Here is a 26,660-nt window from a genome sequence, read left to right on the forward strand (position 1 = left end):
ACAACCCTATTTGACATCATACAGACTTTGCTATGCAACAATAGACATCAAAATTGTGAACCTGTCCGAATGAGGAAAGCTAGTGATTTTTAACAAGTACAAAGATACTCTTTCCTTCAATCTTGCGATGCAGATTCAGACACAATAATTCTCAGGCCTTGCAGTCTAAGATAATACAAGTTGAATAACAATGTCCAAGCAACAAGAGCAATGCCTTATTTTGGGAAATTGCAAAGATGTTCAAATCAGCTGAGCTTATGAAATTAAACAACCACGAAGGGACTCGAACCCTCAATCTTCTGATTCGAAGTCAGACGCCTTATCCATTAGGCTACGCAGTCTATGTTATACATCCCTATTTGACATCATACAGACTTTGCTATGCAACAATAGACATTAAAATTGTGAACCTGTCCGAATGAGGAAAGCTAGTCATTTTTAACAAGTACAAAGATACTCTTTCCTTCAATCTTGCGATGCAGATTCAGACACAATAATTCTCAGGCCTTGCAGTCTTAGATTATTAAAGTTGAACAACAATGTCCAAGCTTTCAAAGAACAACAAGACCAATGCCTTATTTAGGGAAATTGCCAACATGTACGAATTAGCTGAGCTAATGAAATTAAACGACCCTATTTGACATCATTCAGACTTTGCTGTATGAACCTATCCGAATGAGGAAAGCTAGTGATTTTTAACAAGTACAAAGATACTCTTTCCTTCAATCTTGCGATGCAGATTCAGACACAATAATTCTCAGGCCTTGCAGTCTTAGATAATAAAAGTTGAATAACAATGTCCAAGCAACAAGAGCAATGCCATATTTTGGGAAATTGCAAAAATGTTCAAATCAGCTGAGCTTATGAAATTAAACAACCACGAAGGGACTCGAACCCTCAATCTTTGCTCGAAGTCAGACGCCTTATCCATTAGGCCAAGTCTATGTTATACAACCCTATTTGACATCATACAGACTTTGCTATGCAACAATAGACATCAAAATTGTGAACCTGTCCAAATGAGGAAAGCTAGTGATTTTTAACAAGTACAAAGATACTCTTTCCTTCAATCTTGCGATGCAGATTCAGACACAATAATTCTCAGGCCTTGCAGTCTAAGATAATACAAGTTGAATAACAATGTCAAGCAACAAGAGCAATGCCTTATTTTGGGAAATTGCAAAGATGTTCAAATCAGCTGAGCTTATGAAATTAAACAACCACGAAGGGACTCGAACCCTCAATCTTCTGATTCGAAGTCAGACGCCTTATCCATTAGGCTACGCAGTCTATGTTATACATCCCTATTTGACATCATACAGACTTTGCTATGCAACAAGAGACATTAAAATTGTGAAACTGTCCGAATGAGGAAAGCTAGTCATTTTTAACAAGTACAAAGATACTCTTTCCTTCAATCTTGCGATGCAGATTCAGACACAATAATTCTCAGGCCTTGCAGTCTTAGATTATTAAAGTTGAACAACAATGTCCAAGCTTTTCAGAACAACAAGACCAATGCCTTATTTAGGGAAATTGCCAACATGTACGAATTAGCTGAGCTAATGAAATTAAACGACCCTATTTGACATCATTCAGACTTTGCTGTATGAACCTATCCGAATGAGGAAAGCTAGTGATTTTAACAAGTACAAAGATACTCTTTCCTTCAATCTTGCGATGCAGATTCAGACACAATAATTCTCAGGCCTTGCAGTCTTAGATTATTAAAGTTGAACAACAATGTCCAAGCTTTTCAAAGCAACAAGGCCAATGCCTTATTTAGGGAAATTGCAAACATGTACGAATTTGCTGAGCCAATGAAATTAAACGACCCTATTTGACATCATACAGACTTTGCTTAGCAACAACATACATCAAAGTTGTGAACCTGTCCGAATGAGGAAAGCTAGTGATTTTTAACAAGTACAAAGATACTCTTTCCTTCAATCTTGCGATGCAGATTCAAACACAATAATTCTCAGGCCTTGCAGTCTTGGATCATTAAAGTTGAACAACAATGTCCAAGATTTTCAAAGCAACAAGGCCAATGCCTTATTTTGGTGAAATTGCAAACATGTACGAATTAGCTGAGCTAATGAAATTAAACGACCCTATTTGACATCATACAGACTTTGCTGTATGAACCTATCCGAATGAGGAAAGCTAGTGATTTTTAACAAGTACAAAGATACTCTTTCCTTCAATCTTGCGATGCCGATTCAGACACAATAATTCTCAGGCCTTGCAGTCTTAGATAATAAAAGTTGAATAACAATGTCCAAGCAACAAGAGCAATGCCTTATTTTGGGAAATTGCAAAGATGTTCAAATCAGCTGAGCTTATGAAATTAAACAACCACGAAGGGACTCGAACCCTCAATCTTTGATTCGAAGTCAGACGCCTTATCCATTAGGCCACGCAGTCTATGTTATACATCCCTATTTGACATCATACAGACTTTGCTATGCAACAACAGACATCAAAATTGTGAACCTGTCCGAATGAGGAAAGCTAGTGATTTTTAACAAGTACAAAGATACTCTTTCCTTCAATCTTGCGATGCAGATTCAGACACAATAATTCTCAGGCCTTGCAGTCTTAGATAATAAAAGTTGAATAACAATGTCCAAGCAACAAGACCAATGCCTTATTTTGGGAAATCGCAAAGATGTTCAAATCAGCTGAGCTTATGAAATTAAACAACCACGAAGGGACTCGAACCCTCAATCTTCTGATTCGAAGTCAGACGCCTTATCCATTAGGAGTCTATGTTATACAACCCTATTTGACATCATACAGACTTTGCTATGCAACAATAGACATCAAAATTGTGAACCTGTCCAAATGAGGAAAGCTAGTGATTTTTAACAAGTACAAAGATACTCTTTCCTTCAATCTTGCGATGCAGATTCAGACACAATAATTCTCAGGCCTTGCAGTCTAAGATAATACAAGTTGAATAACAATGTCCAAGCAACAAGAGCAATGCCTTATTTCGGGAAATTGCAAAGATGTTCAAATCAGCTGAGCTTATGAAATTAAACAACCACGAAGGGACTCGAACCCTCAATCTTCTGATTCGAAGTCAGACGCCTTATCCATTAGGCTACGCAGTCTATGTTATACATCCCTATTTGACATCATACAGACTTTGCTATGCAACAAGAGACATTAAAATTGTGAAACTGTCCGAATGAGGAAAGCTAGTCATTTTTAACAAGTACAAAGATACTCTTTCCTTCAATCTTGCGATGCAGATTCAGACACAATAATTCTCAGGCCTTGCAGTCTTAGATTATTAAAGTTGAACAACAATGTCCAAGCTTTTCAGAACAACAAGACCAATGCCTTATTTAGGGAAATTGCCAACATGTACGAATTAGCTGAGCTAATGAAATTAAACGACCCTATTTGACATCATTCAGACTTTGCTGTATGAACCTATCCGAATGAGGAAAGCTAGTGATTTTTAACAAGTACAAAGATACTCTTTCCTTCAATCTTGCGATGCAGATTCAGACACAATAATTCTCAGGCCTTGCAGTCTTAGATTATTAAAGTTGAACAACAATGTCCAAGCTTTTCAAAGCAACAAGGCCAATGCCTTATTTAGGGAAATTGCAAACATGTGTAAATTTGCTGAGCCAATGAAATTAAACGACCCTATTTGACATCATACAGACTTTGCTTAGCAACAACATACATCAAAGTTGTGAACCTGTCCGAATGAGGAAAGCTAGTGATTTTTAACAAGTACAAAGATACTCTTTCCTTCAATCTTGCGATGCAGATTCAGACACAATAATTCTCAGGCCTTGCAGTCTTGGATCATTAAAGTTGAACAACAATGTCCAAGATTTTCAAAGCAACAAGGAAAATGCCTTATTTAGGGAAATTGCAAACATGTACGAATTAGCTGAGCTAATGAAATTAAACGACCCTATTTGACATCATACAGACTTTGCTGTATGAACCTGCCGAATGAGGAAAGCTAGTGATTTTTAACAAGTACAAAGACACTCTTTCCTTCAATCTTGCGATGCCGATTCAGACACAATAATTCTCAGGCCTTGCAGTCTTAGATAATAAAAGTTGAATAACAATGTCCAAGCAACAAGAGCAATGCCATATTTTGGGAAATTGCAAAGATGTTCAAATCAGCAGAGCTCATTAAATTAATCAACCACGAAGGAACTCGAACCCACAATCTTTGATACGAAGTCAGACGCCTTATCCATTAGGCCACGCAGTCTATGTTATACATGCCTATTTGACATCATACAGACTTTGCTATGCAACAACAGACATCAAAGTTGTGAACCTGTCCGAATGAGGAAAGCTAGTGATTTTTAACAAGTACAAAGATACTCTTTCCTTCAATCTTGCGATGCAGATTCAGACACAATAATTCTCAGGCCTTGCAGTCTAAGATAATAAAGTTGAATAACAATGTCCAAGCAACAAGAGCAATGCCTTATTTTGGGAAATTGCAAAGATGTTCAAATCAGCTGAGCTTATGAAATTAAACAACCACGAAGGGACTCGAACCCTCAATCTTCTGATTCGAAGTCAGACGCCTTATCCATTAGGCTACGCAGTCTATGTTATACATCCCTATTTGACATCATACAGACTTTGCTATGCAACAAGAGACATTAAAATTGTGAACCTGTCCGAATGAGGAAAGCTAGTCATTTTTAACAAGTACAAAGATACTCTTTCCTTCAATCTTGCGATGCAGATTCAGACACAATAATTCTCAGGCCTTGCAGTCTTAGATTATTAAAGTTGAACAACAATGTCCAAGCTTTTCAGAACAACAAGACCAATGCCTTATTTAGGGAAATTGCAAACATGTACGAATTAGCTGAGCTAATGAAATTAAACGACCCTATTTGACATCATTCAGACTTTGCTGTATGAACCTGTCCGAATGAGGAAAGCTAGTGATTTTTAACAAGTACAAAGATACTCTTTCCTTCAATCTTGCGATGCAGATTCAGACACAATAATTCTCAGGCCTTGCAGTCTTAGATAATAAAAGTTGAATAACAATGTCCAAGCAACAAGAGCAATGCCTTTTTGGGAAATTGCAAAGATGTTCAAATCAGCTGAGCTTATGAAAAACAACCACGAAGGGACTCGAACCCTCAATCTTCTGATTCGAAGTCAGACGCCTTATCCATTAGGAAGTCTATGTTATACATCCCTATTTGACATCATACAGACTTTGCTATGCAACAACAGACATTAAAATTGTGAACCTGTCCGAATGAGGAAAGCTAGTGATTTTTAACAAGTACAAAGATACTCTTTCCTTCAATCTTGCGATGCAGATTCAGACACAATAATTCTCAGGCCTTGCAGTCTTAGATTATTAAAGTTGAACAACAATGTCCAAGCTTTTCAAACAACAAGACCAATGCCTTATTTAGGGAAATTGCAAACATGTACGAATTAGCTGAGCTAATGAAATTAAACGACCCTATTTGACATCATTCAGACTTTGCTGTATGAACCTGTCCGAATGAGGAAAGCTAGTGATTTTTAACAAGTACAAAGATACTCTTTCCTTCAATCTTGCGATGCAGATTCAGACACAATAATTCTCAGGCCTTGCAGTCTTAGATAATAAAAGTTGAATAACAATGTCCAAGCAACAAGAGCAATGCCTTATTTTGGGAAATTGCAAAGATGTTCAAATCAGCTGAGCTTATGAAATTAAACAACCACGAAGGGACTCGAACCCTCAATCTTCTGATTCGAAGTCAGACGCCTTATCCATTAGGCCACGCAGTCTATGTTATACATCCCTATTTGACATCATACAGACTTTGCTATGCAACAATAGACATTAAAATTGTGAACCTGTCCGAATGAGGAAAGCTAGTGATTTTTAACAAGTACAAAGATACTCTTTCCTTCAATCTTGCGATGCAGATTCAGACACAATAATTCTCAGGCCTTGCAGTCTTAGATTATTAAAGTTGAACAACAATGTCCAAGCTTTTCAGAGCAACAAGACCAATGCCTTATTTAGGGAAATTGCAAACATGTACGAATTAGCTGAGCTAATGAAATTAAACGACCCTATTTGACATCATTCAGACTTTGCTATGAACCTATCCGAATGAGGAAAGCTAGTGATTTTTAACAAGTACAAAGATACTCTTTCCTTCAATCTTGCGATGCAGATTCAGACACAATAATTCTCAGGCCTTGCAGTCTTAGATTATTAAAGTTGAACAACAATGTCCAAGATTTTCAAAGCAACAAGGCCAATGCCTTATTTAGGGAAATTGCAAACATGTACGAATTAGCTGAGCTAATGAAATTAAACGACCCTATTTGACATCATACAGACTTTGCTGTTGTGAACCTGTCCGAATGAGGAAAGCTAGTGATTTTTAACAAGTACAAAGATACTCTTTCCTTCAATCTTGCGATGCAGATTCAGACACAATAATTCTCAGGCCTTGCAGTCTTAGATAATAAAAGTTGAATAACAATGTCCAAGCAACAAGAGCAATGCCTTATTTGGGAAATTGCAAAGATGTTCAAATCAGCTGAGCTTATGAAATTAAACAACCACGAAGGGACTCGAACCTCAATCTTCTGATACGAAGTCAGACGCCTTATCCATTAGGCCACGCAGTCTATGTGATACATCCCTATTTGACATCATACAGACTTTGCTATGCAACAACAGACATCAAAATTGTGAACCTGTCCGAATGAGGAAAGCTAGTGATTTTTAACAAGTACAAAGATACTCTTTCCTTCAATCTTGCGATGCAGATTCAGACACAATAATTCTCAGGCCTTGCAGTCTTAGATTATTAAAGTTGAACAACAATGTCCAAGCTTTTCAACAACAAGACCAATGCCTTATTTAGGGAAATTGCAAACATGTAAATTAGCTGAGCTAATGAAATTAAACGACCCTATTTGACATCATACAGACTTTGCTGTATGAAATCCGAATGAGGAAAGCTAGTGATTTTTAACAAGTACAAAGATACTCTTTCCTTCAATCTTGCGATGCAGATTCAGACACAATAATTTCAGGCCTTGCAGTCTTAGATTATTAAAGTTGAACAACAATGTCCAAGCTTTTCAAAGCAACAAGACCAATGCCTTATTTAGGGAAATTGCAAACATGTACGAATTAGCTGAGCTAATGAAATTAAACGACCCTATTTGACATCATACAGACTTTTTGCAACTGTATGAACCTGAACCTGTCCGAATGAGGAAAGCTAGTGATTTTTAACAAGTACAAAGATACTCTTTCCTTCAATCTTGCGATGCAGATTCAGACACAATAATTCTCAGGCCTTGCAGTCTTAGATAATAAAAGTTGAATAACAATGTCCAAGCAACAAGAGCAATGCCATATTTTGGGAAATTGCAAAGATGTTCAAATCAGCTGAGCTATTGAAATTAATCAACCACGAAGGAACTCGAACCCACAATCTTTGATACGAAGTCAGACGCCTTATCCATTAGGCCACGCAGTCTATGTGATACATGCCTATTTGACATCATACAGACTTTGCTATGCAACAACAGACATCAAAGTTGTGAACCTGTCCGAATGAGGAAAGCTAGTGATTTTTAACAAGTACAAAGATACTCTTTCCTTCAATCTTGCGATGCAGATTCAGACACAATAATTCTCAGGCCTTGCAGTCTTAGATAATAAAAGTTGAATAACAATGTCCAAGCAACAAAGCAACAAGACCAATGCCTTATTTGGGAAATTGCAAAATGTCAAATCCATTGCTGAGCAGTCTATGAAATCCCTATTTGACATCATACAGACTTTGCTATGCAACAAGAGACATTAAAATTGTGAACCTGTCCGAATGAGGAAAGCTAGTCATTTTTAACAAGTACAAAGATACTCTTTCCTTCAATCTTGCGATGCAGATTCAGACACAATAATTCTCAGGCCTTGCAGTCTTAGATCCATTAAAGTTGAACAACAATGTCCAAGCTTTTCAGAACAACAAGACCAATGCCTTATTTGAAATTCAAACAGACGAATTAGCTGAGCTAATGAAATTAAACGACCCTATTTGACATCATTCAGACTTTGCTGTATGAACCTGTCCGAATGAGGAAAGCTAGTGATTTTTAACAAGTACAAAGATACTCTTTCCTTCAATCTTGCGATGCAGATTCAGACACAATAATTCTCAGGCCTTGCAGTCTTAGATAATAAAGTTGAATAACAATGTCCAAGCAACAAGAGCAATGCCTTATTTTGGGAAATTGCAAAGATGTTCAAATCAGCTGAGCTTATGAAATTAAACAACCAAAGGGACTCGAACCCTCAATCTTCTGATTCGAAGTCAGACGCCTTATCCATTAGGCCACGCAGTCTATGTTATACATCCCTATTTGACATCATACAGACTTTGCTATGCAACAATAGACATTAAAATTGTGAACCTGTCCGAATGAGGAAAGCTAGTGATTTTTAACAAGTACAAAGATACTCTTTCCTTCAATCTTGCGATGCAGATTCAGACACAATAATTCTCAGGCCTTGCAGTCTTAGATTATTAAAGTTGAACAACAATGTCCAAGCTTTTCAAAGCAACAAGACCAATGCCTTATTTAGGGAAATTGCAAACATGTACGAATTAGCTGAGCTAATGAAATTAAACGACCCTATTTGACATCATTCAGACTTTGCTGTATGAACCTGTCCGAATGAGGAAAGCTAGTGATTTTTAACAAGTACAAAGATACTCTTTCCTTCAATCTTGCGATGCAGATTCAGACACAATAATTCTCAGGCCTTGCAGTCTTGGATATTAAAGTTGAACAACAATGTCCAAGATTTTCAAAGCAACAAGGCCAATGCCTTATTTAGGGAAATTGCAAACATGTACGAATTAGCTGAGCTAATGAAATTAAACGACCCTATTTGACATCATACAGACTTTGCTGTATGAACCTGCCGAATGAGGAAAGCTAGTGATTTTTAACAAGTACAAAGATACTCTTTCCTTCAATCTTGCGATGCAGATTCAGACACAATAATTCTCAGGCCTTGCAGTCTTAGATAATAAAAGTTGAATAACAATGTCCAAGCAACAAGAGCAATGCCATATTTTGGGAAATTGCAAAGATGTTCAAATCAGCAGAGCTCTAAATTTCAACCACGAAGGAACTTGAACCCACAATCTTTGATACGAAGTCAGACGCCTTATCCATTAGGCCAAGTCTATTGATACATGACCCTATTTGACATCATACAGACTTTGCTATGCAACAACAGACATCAAAGTTGTGAACCTGTCCGAATGAGGAAAGCTAGTGATTTTTAACAAGTACAAAGATACTCTTTCCTTCAATCTTGCGATGCAGATTCAGACACAATAATTCTCAGGCCTTGCAGTCTTAGATAATAAAAGTTGAATAACAATGTCCAAGCAACAAGACCAATGCCTTTTGGGAAATTGCAAAGAAACAGCTGGAAATGCCTCAATCTTCTGGAAGAACGCCTTATCCATTAGGCAAAGATGTTAAATCCCTATTTGACATCATACAGACTTTGCTATGCAACAATAGACATTAAAATTGTGAACCTGTCCGAATGAGGAAAGCTAGTGATTTTTAACAAGTACAAAGATACTCTTTCCTTCAATCTTGCGATGCAGATTCAGACACAATAATTCTCAGGCCTTGCAGTCTTAGATTATTAAAGTTGAACAACAATGTCCAAGCTTTTCAGAACAACAAGACCAATGCCTTATTTAGGGAAATTGCAAACATGTACGAATTAGCTGAGCTAATGAAATTAAACGACCCTATTTGACATCATACAGACTTTTTGCTAGTATGAACCTGTCCGAATGAGGAAAGCTAGTGATTTTTAACAAGTACAAAGATACTCTTTCCTTCAATCTTGCGATGCAGATTCAGACACAATAATTCTCAGGCCTTGCAGTCTTAGATAATAAAGTTGAATAACAATGTCCAAGCAACAAGAGCAATGCCTTATTTTGGGAAATTGCAAAGATGTTCAAATCAGCTGAGCTTATGAAATTAAACAAACACGAAGGGACTCGAACCCTCAATCTTCTGATTCGAAGTCAGACGCCTTATCCATTAGGCTACGCAGTCTATGTTATACATCCCTATTTGACATCATACAGACTTTGCTATGCAACAAGAGACATTAAAATTGTGAACCTGTCCGAATGAGGAAAGCTAGTCATTTTTAACAAGTACAAAGATACTCTTTCCTTCAATCTTGCGATGCAGATTCAGACACAATAATTCTCAGGCCTTGCAGTCTTAGATTATTAAAGTTGAACAACAATGTCCAAGCTTTTCAGAACAACAAGACCAATGCCTTATTTAGGGAAATTGCCAACATGTACGAATTAGCTGAGCTAATGAAATTAAACGACCCTATTTGACATCATTCAGACTTTGCTGTATGAACCTATCCGAATGAGGAAAGCTAGTGATTTTTAACAAGTACAAAGATACTCTTTCCTTCAATCTTGCGATGCAGATTCAGACACAATAATTCTCAGGCCTTGCAGTCTTAGATTATTAAAGTTGAACAACAATGTCCAAGCTTTTCAAAGCAACAAGGCCAATGCCTTATTTAGGGAAATTGCAAACATGTACGAATTAGCTGAGCTAATGAAATTAAACGACCCTATTTGACATCATACAGACTTTGCTGTATGAACCTGAACCTGTCCGAATGAGGAAAGCTAGTGATTTTTAACAAGTACAAAGATACTCTTTCCTTCAATCTTGCGATGCAGATTCAGACACAATAATTCTCAGGCCTTGCAGTCTTAGATAATAAAAGTTGAATAACAATGTCCAAGCAACAAGAGCAATGCCATATTTTGGGAAATTGCAAAGATGTTCAAATCAGCAGAGCTCATTAAATTAATCAACCACGAAGGAATTCGAAACAATCTTTGATACGAAGTCAGACGCCTTATCCATTAGGCCACGCAGTCTATGTATACATGACCCTATTTGACATCATACAGACTTTGCTATGCAACAACAGACATCAAAGTTGTGAACCTGTCCGAATGAGGAAAGCTAGTGATTTTTAACAAGTACAAAGATACTCTTTCCTTCAATCTTGCGATGCAGATTCAGACACAATAATTCTCAGGCCTTGCAGTCTTAGATAATAAAAGTTGAATAACAATGTCCAAGCAACAAGACCAATGCCTTATTTTGGGAAATTGCAAAGATGTTCAAATCAGCTGAGCTTATGAAATTAAACAACCACGAAGGGACTCGAACCCTCAATCTTCTGATTCGAAGTCAGACGCCTTATCCATTTAGTCTATGTTATACAACCCTATTTGACATCATACAGACTTTGCTATGCAACAATAGACATCAAAATTGTGAACCTGTCCAAATGAGGAAAGCTAGTGATTTTTAACAAGTACAAAGATACTCTTTCCTTCAATCTTGCGATGCAGATTCAGACACAATAATTCTCAGGCCTTGCAGTCTAAGATAATACAAGTTGAATAACAATGTCCAAGCAACAAGACCAATGCTATATTTTGGGAAATCGCAAAGATGTTCAAATCAGCTGAGCTTATGAAATTAAACAACCACGAAGGGACTCGAACCCTCAATCTTCTGATTCGAAGTCAGACGCCTTATCCATTAGGCTACGCAGTCTATGTTATACATCCCTATTTGACATCATACAGACTTTGCTATGCAACAAGAGACATTAAAATTGTGAAACTGTCCGAATGAGGAAAGCTAGTCATTTTTAACAAGTACAAAGATACTCTTTCCTTCAATCTTGCGATGCAGATTCAGACACAATAATTCTCAGGCCTTGCAGTCTTAGATTATTAAAGTTGAACAACAATGTCCAAGCTTTTCAGAACAACAAGACCAATGCCTTATTTAGGGAAATTGCAAACATGTACGAATTAGCTGAGCTAATGAAATTAAACGACCCTATTTGACATCATACAGACTTTGCTGTATGAACATCTGAACCTGTCCGAATGAGGAAAGCTAGTGATTTTTAACAAGTACAAAGATACTCTTTCCTTCAATCTTGCGATGCAGATTCAGACACAATAATTCTCAGGCCTTGCAGTCTTAGATTATTAAAGTTGAACAACAATGTCCAAGCTTTTCAAACAACAAGACCAATGCCTTATTTAGGGAAATTGCAAACATGTACGAATTAGCTGAGCTAATGAAATTAAACGACCCTATTTGACATCATTCAGACTTTTTGCAACTAGACATTAAATGAACCTGTCCGAATGAGGAAAGCTAGTGATTTTTAACAAGTACAAAGATACTCTTTCCTTCAATCTTGCGATGCAGATTCAGACACAATAATTCTCAGGCCTTGCAGTCTTAGATTATTAAAGTTGAACAACAATGTCCAAGCTTTTCAAAGCAACAAGGCCAATGCCTTATTTAGGGAAATTGCAAACATGTACGAATTAGCTGAGCTAATGAAATTAAACGACCCTATTTGACATCATACAGACTTTGCTTAGCAACAACAGACATCAAAGTTGTGAACCTGTCCGAATGAGGAAAGCTAGTGATTTTTAACAAGTACAAAGATACTCTTTCCTTCAATCTTGCGATGCAGATTCAGACACAATAATTCTCAGGCCTTGCAGTCTTAGATCATTAAAGTTGAACAACAATGTCCAAGATTTTCAAAGCAACAAGGCCAATGCCTTATTTAGGGAAATTGCAAACATGTACGAATTAGCTGAGCTAATGAAATTAAACGACCCTATTTTGAACCTGTCCGAATGAGGAAAGCTAGTGATTTTTAACAAGTACAAAGATACTCTTTCCTTCAATCTTGCGATGCAGATTCAGACACAATAATTCTCAGGCCTTGCAGTCTTAGATTATTAAAGTTGAACAACAATGTCCAAGATTTTCAAAGCAACAAGACCAATGCCTTATTTAGGGAAATTGCAAACATGTACGAATTAGCTGAGCTAATGAAATTAAACGACCCTATTTGACATACAGACTTTGCTGTATGAACCTGTCCGAATGAGGAAAGCTAGTGATTTTTAACAAGTACAAAGATACTCTTTCCTTCAATCTTGCGATGCAGATTCAGACACAATAATTCTCAGGCCTTGCAGTCTTAGATAATAAAAGTTGAATAACAATGTCCAAGCAACAAGAGCAATGCCATATTTTGGGAAATTGCAAAGATGTTCAAATCAGCAGAGCTCATGAAATTAATCAACCACGAAGGAACTCGAACCCACAATCTTTGATACGAAGTCAGACGCCTTATCCATTAGGCCACGCAGTCTATGTATACACCCTATTTGACATCATACAGACTTTGCTATGCAACAACAGACATCAAAGTTGTGAACCTGTCCGAATGAGGAAAGCTAGTGATTTTTAACAAGTACAAAGATACTCTTTCCTTCAATCTTGCGATGCAGATTCAGACACAATAATTCTCAGGCCTTGCAGTCTAAGATAATAAAAGTTGAATAACAATGTCCAAGCAACAAGAGCAATGCCTTATTTTGGGAAATTGCAAAGATGTTCAAATCAGCTGAGCTTATGAAATTAAACAACCACGAAGGGACTCGAACCCTCAATCTTCTGATTCGAAGTCAGACGCCTTATCCATTAGGCTACGCAGTCTATGTTATACATCCCTATTTGACATCATACAGACTTTGCTATGCAACAAGAGACATTAAAATTGTGAACCTGTCCGAATGAGGAAAGCTAGTCATTTTTAACAAGTACAAAGATACTCTTTCCTTCAATCTTGCGATGCAGATTCAGACACAATAATTCTCAGGCCTTGCAGTCTTAGATTATTAAAGTTGAACAACAATGTCCAAGCTTTTCAGAACAACAAGACCAATGCCTTATTTAGGGAAATTGCAAACATGTACGAATTAGCTGAGCTAATGAAATTAAACGACCCTATTTGACATCATTCAGACTTTGCTGTATGAACCTATCCGAATGAGGAAAGCTAGTGATTTTTAACAAGTACAATTTTTAACAAGTACAAAGATACTCTTTCCTTCAATCTTGCGATGCAGATTCAGACACAATAATTCTCAGGCCTTGCAGTCTTAGATAATAAAGTTGAATAACAATGTCCAAGCAACAAGACCAATGCCTTATTTTGGGAAATTGCAAAGATGTTCAAATCAGCTGAGCTATGAAATTAAACAACCACGAAGGGACTCGAAACCCTCAATCTTCTGATAATGAAGTCAGACGCCTTATCCATTAGGCCACGCAGTCTATGTTATACATCCCTATTTGACATCATACAGACTTTGCTATGCAACAATAGACATTAAAATTGTGAACCTGTCCGAATGAGGAAAGCTAGTGATTTTTAACAAGTACAAAGATACTCTTTCCTTCAATCTTGCGATGCAGATTCAGACACAATAATTCTCAGGCCTTGCAGTCTTAGATTATTAAAGTTGAACAACAATGTCCAAGCTTTTCAAAGCAACAAGACCAATGCCTTATTTGAAATTGCAAACATGTACGAATTAGCTGAGCTAATGAAATTAAACGACCCTATTTGACATCATACAGACTTTGCTTGCAACAACATACATCAAAGTTGTGAACCTGTCCGAATGAGGAAAGCTAGTGATTTTTAACAAGTACAAAGATACTCTTTCCTTCAATCTTGCGATGCAGATTCAAACACAATAATTCTCAGGCCTTGCAGTCTTGGATCATTAAAGTTGAACAACAATGTCCAAGATTTTCAAAGCAACAAGGCCAATGCCTTATTTTGGTGAAATTGCAAACATGTACGAATTAGCTGAGCTAATGAAATTAAACGACCCTATTTGACATCATACAGACTTTGCTGTATGAACCTAGCCGAATGAGGAAAGCTAGTGATTTTTAACAAGTACAAAGACACTCTTTCCTTCAATCTTGCGATGCCGATTCAGACACAATAATTCTCAGGCCTTGCAGTCTTAGATAATAAAAGTTGAATAACAATGTCCAAGCAAAAGAGCAATGCCATATTTTGGGAAATTGCAAAGATGTTCAAATCAGCAGAGCTCATTAAATTAATCAACCACGAAGGAACTCGAACCCACAATCTTTAGATACGAAGTCAGACGCCTTATCCATTAGGCCACGTAGTCTATGTTATACAACCCTATTTGACATCATACAGACTTTGCTATGCAACAATAGACATCAAAATTGTGAACCTGTCCGAATGAGGAAAGCTAGTGATTTTTAACAAGTACAAAGATACTCTTTCCTTCAATCTTGCGATGCAGATTCAGACACAATAATTCTCAGGCCTTGCAGTCTAAGATAATAAAAGTTGAATAACAATGTCCAAGCAACAAGACCAATGCCTTATTTTGGGAAATTGCAAAGATGTTCAAATCAGCTGAGCTTATGAAATTAAACAACCACGAAGGGACTCGAACCCTCAATCTTCTGATTCGAAGTCAGACGCCTTATCCATTAGGCTACGCAGTCTATGTTATACATCCTATTTGACATCATACAGACTTTGCTATGCAACAAGAGACATTAAAATTGTGAAACTGTCCGAATGAGGAAAGCTAGTCATTTTTAACAAGTACAAAGATACTCTTTCCTTCAATCTTGCGATGCAGATTCAGACACAATAATTCTCAGGCCTTGCAGTCTTAGATTATTAAAGTTGAACAACAATGTCCAAGCTTTTCAGAACAACAAGACCAATGCCTTATTTAGGGAAATTGCCAATAATGTACGAATTAGCTGAGCTAATGAAATTAAACGACCCTATTTGACATCATTCAGACTTTGCTGTATGAACCTATCCGAATGAGGAAAGCTAGTGATTTTTAACAAGTACAAAGATACTCTTTCCTTCAATCTTGCGATGCAGATTCAGACACAATAATTCTCAGGCCTTGCCGTCTTCGATAATAAAAGTTGAATAACAATGTCCAAGCAACAAGACCAATGCCTTATTTTGGGAAATTGCAAAGATGTTCAAATCAGCTGAGCTTATGAAATTAAACAACCACGAAGGGACTGAACCCTCAATCTTCTGATTCGAAGTCAGACGCCTTATCCATTAGGCCACGCAGTCTATGTTATACAACCCTATTTGACATCATACAGACTTTGCTATGCAACAATAGACATTAAAATTGTGAACCTGTCCGAATGAGGAAAGCTAGTGATTTTTAACAAGTACAAAGATACTCTTTCCTTCAATCTTGCGATGCAGATTCAGACACAATAATTCTCAGGCCTTGCAGTCTTAGATTATTAAAGTTGAACAACAATGTCCAAGCTTTTCAAACAACAAGACCAATGCCTTATTTAGGGAAATTGCAAACATGTACGAATTAGCTGAGCTAATGAAATTAAACGACCCTATTTGACATCATTCAGACTTTGCTGTATGAACCTATCCGAATGAGGAAAGCTAGTGATTTTTAACAAGTACAAAGATACTCTTTCCTTCAATCTTGCGATGCAGATTCAGACAATAATTCTCAGGCCTTGCAGTCTTAGATTATTAAAGTTTAACAACAATGTCCAAGATTTTCAAAGCAACAAGGCCAATGCCTTATTTAGGGAAATTGCAAACATGTACGAATTAGCTGAGCTAATGAAATTAAACGACCCTATTTGACATCATACAGACTTTGCTGTATGAACATAAAATTGTGAACCTGTCCGAATGAGGAAAGCTAGTGATTTTTAACAAGTACAAAGATACTCTTTCCTTCAATCTTGCGATGCCGATTCAGACACAATAATTCTCAGGCCTTGCAGTCTTAGATAATAAAAGTTGAATAACAATGTCCAAGCAACAAGAGCAATGCCATATTTTGGGAAATTGCAAAGATGTTCAAATCAGCAGAGCTCATTAAATTAATCAACCACGAAGGAACTCGAACCCACAATCTTTGATACGAAGTCAGACGCCTTATCCATTAGGCCACGCAGTCTATGTATACATCCCTATTTGACATCATACAGACTTTGCTATGCAACAACAGACATCAAAGTTGTGAACCTGTCCGAATGAGGAAAGCTAGTGATTTTTAACAAGTACAAAGATACTCTTTCCTTCAATCTTGCGATGCAGATTCAGACACAATAATTCTCAGGCCTTGCAGTCTTAGATAATAAAAGTTGAATAACAATGTCCAAGCAACAAGACCAACATATTTTGGGAAATCGCAAAGATGTTCAAATCAGCTGATTTATGAAATTAAACAAACGAAGGGACTGAACCCTCAATCTTCTGATTCGAAGTCAGAGCCTTATCCATTGAAATTCTATGTTATACAACCCTATTTGACATCATACAGACTTTGCTATGCAACAATAGACATCAAAATTGTGAACCTGTCCAAATGAGGAAAGCTAGTGATTTTTAACAAGTACAAAGATACTCTTTCCTTCAATCTTGCGATGCAGATTCAGACACAATAATTCTCAGGCCTTGCAGTCTAAGATAATAAAAGTTGAATAACAATGTCCAAGCAACAAGAGCAATGCCTTATTTTGGGAAATTGCAAAGATGTTCAAATCAGCTGAGCTTATGAAATTAAACAACCACGAAGGGACTCGAACCCTCAATCTTCTGATTCGAAGTCAGACGCCTTATCCATTAGGCTACGCAGTCTATGTTATACATCCCTATTTGACATCATACAGACTTTGCTATGCAACAAGAGACATTAAAATTGTGAAACTGTCCGAATGAGGAAAGCTAGTCATTTTTAACAAGTACAAAGATACTCTTTCCTTCAATCTTGCGATGCAGATTCAGACACAATAATTCTCAGGCCTTGCAGTCTTAGATTATTAAAGTTGAACAACAATGTCCAAGCTTTTCAAACAACAAGACCAATGCCTTATTTAGGGAAATTGCAAACATGTACGAATTAGCTGAGCTAATGAAATTAAACGACCCTATTTGACATCATACAGACTTTTAGCAACAACAGACATCAAAGTTGTGAACCTGTCCGAATGAGGAAAGCTAGTGATTTTTAACAAGTACAAAGATACTCTTTCCTTCAATCTTGCGATGCAGATTCAGACACAATAATTCTCAGGCCTTGCAGTCTTAGATTATTAAAGTTGAACAACAATGTCCAAGCTTTTCAAAGCAACAAGGCCAATGCCTTATTTAGGGAAATTGCAAACATGTACGAATTAGCTGAGCTAATGAAATTAAACGACCCTATTTGACATCATTCAGACTTTGCTGTATGAACCTATCCGAATGAGGAAAGCTAGTGATTTTTAACAAGTACAAAGATACTCTTTCCTTCAATCTTGCGATGCAGATTCAGACACAATAATTCTCAGGCCTTGCAGTCTTAGATTATTAAAGTTGAACAACAATGTCCAAGCTTTTCAAAGCAACAAGGCCAATGCCTTATTTAGGGAAATTGCAAACATGTACGAATTTGCTGAGCCAATGAAATTAAACGACCCTATTTGACATCATACAGACTTTTTGCTTAGCAACAACAGACATCAAAGTTGTGAACCTGTCCGAATGAGGAAAGCTAGTGATTTTTAACAAGTACAAAGATACTCTTTCCTTCAATCTTGCGATGCAGATTCAGACACAATAATTCTCAGGCCTTGCAGTCTTAGATTATTAAAGTTGAACAACAATGTCCAAGCTTTTCAAAGCAACAAGGCCAATGCCTTATTTAGGGAAATTGCAAACATGTACGAATTAGCTGAGCTAATGAAATTAAACGACCCTATTTGACATCATACAGACTTTGCTATGCAACAACAGACATCAAAGTTGTGAACCTGTCCGAATGAGGAAAGCTAGTGATTTTTAACAAGTACAAAGATACTCTTTCCTTCAATCTTGCGATGCAGATTCAGACACAATAATTCTCAGGCCTTGCAGTCTTAGATTATTAAAGTTGAACAACAATGTCCAAGATTTTCAAAGCAACAAGACCAATGCCTTATTTAGGGAAATTGCAAACATGTACGAATTAGCTGAGCTAATGAAATTAAACGACCCTATTTGACATCATACAGACTTTGCTGTATGAACCTGTCCGAATGAGGAAAGCTAGTGATTTTTAACAAGTACAAAGATACTCTTTCCTTCAATCTTGCGATGCAGATTCAGACACAATAATTCTCAGGCCTTGCCGTCTTCGATAATAAAAGTTGAATAACAATGTCCAAGCAACAAGAGCAATGCCATATTTTGGGAAATTGCAAAGATGTTCAAATCAGCAGAGCTCATTGAAATTAATCAACCACGAAGGAACTCGAACCCACAATCTTTGATACGAAGTCAGACGCCTTATCCATTAGGCCACGCAGTCTATGTGATACATGCCTATTTGACATCATACAGACTTTGCTATGCAACAACAGACATCAAAGTTGTGAACCTGTCCGAATGAGGAAAGCTAGTGATTTTTAACAAGTACAAAGATACTCTTTCCTTCAATCTTGCGATGCAGATTCAGACACAATAATTCTCAGGCCTTGCAGTCTTAGATAATTAAAGTTGAATAACAATGTCCAAGCTTTTCAAAGCAACAAGGACCAATGCCTTATTTGGGAAATTCAGAACATGTATCCATTAAGCTAATGAAATTATACATCCCTATTTGACATCATACAGACTTTGCTATGCAACAAGAGACATTAAAATTGTGAACCTGTCCGAATGAGGAAAGCTAGTCATTTTTAACAAGTACAAAGATACTCTTTCCTTCAATCTTGCGATGCAGATTCAGACACAATAATTCTCAGGCCTTGCAGTCTTAGATTATTAAAGTTGAACAACAATGTCCAAGCTTTTCAAAGCAACAAGACCAATGCCTTATTTAGGGAAATTGCAAACATGTACGAATTAGCTGAGCTAATGAAATTAAACGACCCTATTTGACATCATACAGACTTTGCTATGCAACAACAGACATCAAAATTGTGAACCTGTCCGAATGAGGAAAGCTAGTGATTTTTAACAAGTACAAAGATACTCTTTCCTTCAATCTTGCGATGCAGATTCAGACACAATAATTCTCAGGCCTTGCCGTCTTCGATAATAAAAGTTCAATAACAATGTCCAAGCAACAAGACCAATGCCTTATTTTGGGAAATCGCAAAGATGTTTAAATGAGCTGAGCTAATGAAATTAAACAACCACGAAGGGACTCGAAACCTCAATCTTCTGATTCGAGGTCAGACGCCTTATCCATTAGGCCACGCAGTCTATGTTATACATCCCTATTTGACATCATACAGACTTTGCTATGCAACAACAGACATTAAAATTGTGAAACTGTCCGAATGAGGAAAGCTAGTCATTTTTAACAAGTACAAAGATACTCTTTCCTTCAATCTTGCGATGCAGATTCAGACACAATAATTCTCAGGCCTTGCAGTCTTAGATTATTAAAGTTGAACAACAATGTCCAAGCTTTTCAAAGCAACAAGACCAATGCCTTATTTAGGGAAATTGCAAACATGTACGAATTAGCTGAGCTAATGAAATTAAACGACCCTATTTGACATCATTCAGACTTTTTGCAACAACAGACATCAAATGAACCTGTCCGAATGAGGAAAGCTAGTGATTTTTAACAAGTACAAAGATACTCTTTCCTTCAATCTTGCGATGCAGATTCAGACACAATAATTCTCAGGCCTTGCAGTCTTAGATTATTAAAGTTGAACAACAATGTCCAAGCTTTTCAAAGCAACAAGCCAATGCCTTATTTAGGGAAATTGCAAACATGTACGAATTAGCTGAGCTAATGAAATTAAACGACCCTATTTGACATCATACAGACTTTGCTGTATGTCCGAATGAGGAAAGCTAGTGATTTTTAACAAGTACAAAGATACTCTTTCCTTCAATCTTGCGATGCAGATTCAGACACAATAATTCTCAGGCCTTGCAGTCTTAGATAATAAAAGTTGAATAACAATGTCCAAGCAACAAGAGCAATGCCATATGGAAATTGCAAAGATGTTCAAATCAGCTGAGCTTTGAAATTAAACAACCACGAAGGAACTCGAACCCACAATCTTTGAGATACGAAGTCAGACGCCTTATCCATTAGGCCACGCAGTCTATGTGATACATCCCTATTTGACATCATACAGACTTTGCTATGCAACAACAGACATCAAAATTGTGAACCTGTCCGAATGAGGAAAGCTAGTGATTTTTAACAAGTACAAAGATACTCTTTCCTTCAATCTTGCGATGCAGATTCAGACACAATAATTCTCAGGCCTTGCAGTCTTAGATAATAAAGTTGAATAACAATGTCCAAGCAACAAGAGCAATGCTTATTTTGGGAAATTGCAAAGATGTTCAAATCAGCTGAGCTTATGAAATTAAACAACCACGAAGGGACTCGAACCCTCAATCTTCTGATTCGAAGTCAGACGCCTTATCCATTAGGCTACGCAGTCTATGTTATACATCCCTATTTGACATCATACAGATTTGCTATGCAACAAGAGACATTAAAATTGTGAACCTGTCCGAATGAGGAAAGCTAGTCATTTTTAACAAGTACAAAGATACTCTTTCCTTCAATCTTGCGATGCAGATTCAGACACAATAATTCTCAGGCCTTGCAGTCTTAGATTATTAAAGTTGAACAACAATGTCCAAGCTTTTCAAACAACAAGACCAATGCCTTATTTAGGGAAATTGCAAACATGTACGAATTAGCTGAGCTAATGAAATTAACATCACCCTATTTGACATCATACAGACTTTGCTGTATGAACCTGTCCGAATGAGGAAAGCTAGTGATTTTTAACAAGTACAAAGATACTCTTTCCTTCAATCTTGCGATGCAGATTCAGACACAATAATTCTCAGGCCTTGCAGTCTTTGATAATAAAAGTTGAATAACAATGTCCAAGCAACAAGAGCAATGCCTTATTTGGGAAATTGCAAAGATGTTCAAATCAGCTGAGCTTATGAAATTAAACAACCACGAAGGGACTCGAACCCTCAATCTTCTGATTCGAAGTCAGACGCCTTATCCATTAGGCCACGCAGTCTATGTTATACATCCCTATTTGACATCATACAGACTTTGCTATGCAACAAGAGACATTAAAATTGTGAACCTGTCCGAATGAGGAAAGCTAGTCATTTTTAACAAGTACAAAGATACTCTTTCCTTCAATCTTGCGATGCAGATTCAGACACAATAATTCTCAGGCCTTGCAGTCTTAGATTATTAAAGTTGAACAACAATGTCCAAGCTTTTCAGAACAACAAGACCAATGCCTTATTTAGGGAAATTGCAAACATGTACGAATTAGCTGAGCTAATGAAATTAAACGACCCTATTTGACATCATTCAGACTTTGCTGTATGAACCTATCCGAATGAGGAAAGCTAGTGATTTTTAACAAGTACAAAGATACTCTTTCCTTCAATCTTGCGATGCAGATTCAGACACAATAATTCTCAGGCCTTGCAGTCTTAGATATTAAAGTTGAACAACAATGTCCAAGCTTTTCAAAGCAACAAGCCAATGCCTTATTTAGGGAAATTGCAAACATGTACGAATTAGCTGAGCCAATGAAATTAAACGACCCTATTTGACATCATACAGACTTTGCTGACATCAAATGAACCTGTCCGAATGAGGAAAGCTAGTGATTTTTAACAAGTACAAAGATACTCTTTCCTTCAATCTTGCGATGCAGATTCAGACACAATAATTCTCAGGCCTTGCAGTCTTAGATAATAAAAGTTGAATAACAATGTCCAAGCAACAAGAGCAATGCCTATTTTGGGAAATTGCAAAGATGTTCAAATCAGCTGAGCTCATGAAATTAATCAACCACGAAGGAACTCGAACCCACAATCTTTGATACGAAGTCAGACGCCTTATCCATTAGGCCACGCAGTCTATGTTATACATCCCTATTTGACATCATACAGACTTTGCTATGCAACAACAGACATCAAAGTTGTGAACCTGTCCGAATGAGGAAAGCTAGTGATTTTTAACAAGTACAAAGATACTCTTTCCTTCAATCTTGCGATGCAGATTCAGACACAATAATTCTCAGGCCTTGCAGTCTTAGATAATAAAAGTTGAATAACAATGTCCAAGCAACAAGAGCAATGCTTATTTTGGGAAATCGCAAAGATGTTCAAATCAGCTGAGCTTATGAAATTAAACAACCACGAAGGGACTCGAACCCTCAATCTTCTGATTCGAAGTCAGACGCCTTATCCATTAGGCCACGAGTCTATGTTATACAACCCTATTTGACATCATACAGACTTTGCTATGCAACAATAGACATCAAAATTGTGAACCTGTCCAAATGAGGAAAGCTAGTGATTTTTAACAAGTACAAAGATACTCTTTCCTTCAATCTTGCGATGCAGATTCAGACACAATAATTCTCAGGCCTTGCAGTCTAAGATAATAAAAGTTGAATAACAATGTCCAAGCAACAAGAGCAATGCCTTATTTTGGGAAATTGCAAAGATGTTCAAATCAGCTGAGCTTATGAAATTAAACAACCACGAAGGGACTCGAACCCTCAATCTTCTGATTCGAAGTCAGACGCCTTATCCATTAGGCTACGCAGTCTATGTTATACATCCCTATTTGACATCATACAGACTTTGCTATGCAACAAGAGACATTAAAATTGTGAAACTGTCCGAATGAGGAAAGCTAGTCATTTTTAACAAGTACAAAGATACTCTTTCCTTCAATCTTGCGCTGCAGATTCAGACACAATAATTCTCAGGCCTTGCAGTCTTGGATTATTAAAGTTGAACAACAATGTCCAAGCTTTTCAGAACAACAAGACCAATGCCTTATTTAGGGAAATTGCAAACATGTACGAATTAGCTGAGCTAATGAAATTAAACGACCCTATTTGACATCATACAGACTTTGCTTAGCAACAACATACATCAAAGTTGTGAACCTGTCCGAATGAGGAAAGCTAGTGATTTTTAACAAGTACAAAGATACTCTTTCCTTCAATCTTGCGATGCAGATTCAGACACAATAATTCTCAGGCCTTGCCGTCTTAGATTATTAAAGTTGAACAACAATGTCCAAGCTTTTCAAACAACAAGACCAATGCAACATGTACGAATTAGCTGAGCTAATGAAATTATTTGACATCTATTTGACATCATTCACACTTTGCTGTATGAACCTATCCGAATGAGGAAAGCTAGTGATTTTTAACAAGTACAAAGATACTCTTTCCTTCAATCTTGCGATGCAGATTCAGACACAATAATTCTCAGGCCTTGCAGTCTTAGATTATTAAAGTTGAACAACAATGTCCAAGCTTTTCAAAGCAACAAGGCCAATGCCTTATTTAGGGAAATTGCAAACATGTACGAATTAGCTGAGCTAATGAAATTAAACGACCCTATTTGACATCATACAGACTTTGCTTAGCAACAACATACATCAAAGTTGTGAACCTGTCCGAATGAGGAAAGCTAGTGATTTTTAACAAGTACAAAGATACTCTTTCCTTCAATCTTGCGATGCAGATTCAGACACAATAATTCTCAGGCCTTGCAGTCTTAGATTATTAAAGTTGAACAACAATGTCCAAGATTTTCAAAGCAACAAGGACCAATGCCTTATTTAGGGAAATTGCAAACATGTACGAATTAGCTGAGCTAATGAAATTAAACGACCCTATTTGACATCATACAGACTTTGCTGTATGAACCTGTCCGAATGAGGAAAGCTAGTGATTTTTAACAAGTACAAAGATACTCTTTCCTTCAATCTTGCGATGCAGATTCAGACACAATAATTCTCAGGCCTTGCAGTCTTTGATAATAAAAGTTGAATAACAATGTCCAAGCAACAAGAGCAATGCCTTATTTTGGGAAATTGCAAAGATGTTCAAATCAGCTGAGCTTATGAAATTAAACAACCACGAAGGGACTCGAACCCTCAATCTTCTGATTAGAAGTCAGACGCCTTATCCATTAGGCCACGTAGTCTATGTTATACAACCCTATTTGACATCATACAGACTTTGCTATGCAACAATAGACATCAAAATTGTGAACCTGTCCAAATGAGGAAAGCTAGTGATTTTTAACAAGTACAAAGATACTCTTTCCTTCAATCTTGCGATGCAGATTCAGACACAATAATTCTCAGGCCTTGCAGTCTAAGATAATACAAGTTGAATAACAATGTCCAAGCAACAAGAGCAATGCCTTATTTCGGGAAATTGCAAAGATGTTCAAATCAGCTGAGCTTATGAAATTAAACAACCACGAAGGGACTCGAACCCTCAATCTTCTGATTCGAAGTCAGACGCCTTATCCATTAGGCTACGCAGTCTATGTTATACATCCCTATTTGACATCATACAGACTTTGCTATGCAACAAGAGACATTAAAATTGTGAAACTGTCCGAATGAGGAAAGCTAGTCATTTTTAACAAGTACAAAGATACTCTTTCCTTCAATCTTGCGATGCAGATTCAGACACAATAATTCTCAGGCCTTGCAGTCTTAGATTATTAAAGTTGAACAACAATGTCCAAGCTTTTCAGAACAACAAGACCAATGCCTTATTTAGGGAAATTGCAAACATGTACGAATTAGCTGAGCTAATGAAATTAAACGACCCTATTTGACATCATTCAGACTTTGCTGTATGAACCTATCCGAATGAGGAAAGCTAGTGATTTTTAACAAGTACAAAGATACTCTTTCCTTCAATCTTGCGATGCAGATTCAGACACAATAATTCTCAGGCCTTGCAGTCTTAGATTATTAAAGTTGAACAACAATGTCCAAGCTTTTCAAAGCAACAAGGCCAATGCCTTATTTAGGGAAATTGCAAACATGTACGAATTAGCTGAGCCAATGAAATTAAACGACCCTATTTGACATCATACAGACTTTGCTTAGCAACAACAGACATCAAAGTTGTGACCTGTCCGAATGAGGAAAGCTAGTGATTTTTAACAAGTACAAAGATACTCTTTCCTTCAATCTTGCGATGCAGATTCAGACACAATAATTCTCAGGCCTTGCAGTCTTAGATTATTAAAGTTGAACAACAATGTCCAAGCTTTTCAAAGCAACAAGACCAATGCCTTATTTAGGGAAATTGCAAACATGTACGAATTAGCTGAGCTAATGAAATTAAACGACCCTATTTGACATCATACAGACTTTGCTTATGCAACAACAGACATCAAAGTTGTGAACCTGTCCGAATGAGGAAAGCTAGTGATTTTTAACAAGTACAAAGATACTCTTTCCTTCAATCTTGCGATGCAGATTCAGACACAATAATTCTCAGGCCTTGCAGTCTTAGATTATTAAAGTTGAACAACAATGTCCAAGCTTTTCAAAGCAACAAGGCCAATGCCTTATTTAGGGAAATTGCAAACATGTACGAATTAGCTGAGCTAATGAAATTAAACGACCTATTTGACATCATACAGACTTTGCTATGCAACAACAGACATCAAAGTTGTGAACCTGTCCGAATGAGGAAAGCTAGTGATTTTTAACAAGTACAAAGATACTCTTTCCTTCAATCTTGCGATGCAGATTCAGACACAATAATTCTCAGGCCTTGCAGTC

The 26,660-nt window shown here is 37.0% G+C and overlaps 7 non-coding genes across 7 annotated transcripts; all 7 read right to left on the reverse strand.

Moving 5' to 3' along the window:
• Positions 1–268: 268 nt before the first annotated feature.
• trnar-ucg (transfer RNA arginine (anticodon UCG)) lies at positions 269–341 on the reverse strand. The gene has a single exon. It is a non-coding gene; the product is annotated as a tRNA-Arg (tRNA).
• Positions 342–1,217: 876 nt separating this feature from the next.
• On the reverse strand, positions 1,218–1,290 carry trnar-ucg (transfer RNA arginine (anticodon UCG)). The gene has a single exon. It is a non-coding gene; the product is annotated as a tRNA-Arg (tRNA).
• A 1,756-nt stretch (positions 1,291–3,046) lies between these two features.
• trnar-ucg (transfer RNA arginine (anticodon UCG)) lies at positions 3,047–3,119 on the reverse strand. The gene has a single exon. It is a non-coding gene; the product is annotated as a tRNA-Arg (tRNA).
• A 1,411-nt stretch (positions 3,120–4,530) lies between these two features.
• Positions 4,531–4,603, reverse strand: trnar-ucg (transfer RNA arginine (anticodon UCG)). Its single transcript has one exon. It is a non-coding gene; the product is annotated as a tRNA-Arg (tRNA).
• A 1,126-nt stretch (positions 4,604–5,729) lies between these two features.
• Positions 5,730–5,802, reverse strand: trnar-ucg (transfer RNA arginine (anticodon UCG)). Its single transcript has one exon. It is a non-coding gene; the product is annotated as a tRNA-Arg (tRNA).
• Positions 5,803–22,022: 16,220 nt separating this feature from the next.
• On the reverse strand, positions 22,023–22,095 carry trnar-ucg (transfer RNA arginine (anticodon UCG)). The gene has a single exon. It is a non-coding gene; the product is annotated as a tRNA-Arg (tRNA).
• Positions 22,096–24,978: 2,883 nt separating this feature from the next.
• Positions 24,979–25,051, reverse strand: trnar-ucu (transfer RNA arginine (anticodon UCU)). The gene has a single exon. It is a non-coding gene; the product is annotated as a tRNA-Arg (tRNA).
• Positions 25,052–26,660: the final 1,609 nt, after the last annotated feature.

This window comes from Oncorhynchus masou, unplaced genomic scaffold (genome assembly GCF_036934945.1).
Source record: "Oncorhynchus masou masou isolate Uvic2021 unplaced genomic scaffold, UVic_Omas_1.1 unplaced_scaffold_1128, whole genome shotgun sequence".
NCBI lineage: Eukaryota > Metazoa > Chordata > Actinopteri > Salmoniformes > Salmonidae > Oncorhynchus > Oncorhynchus masou.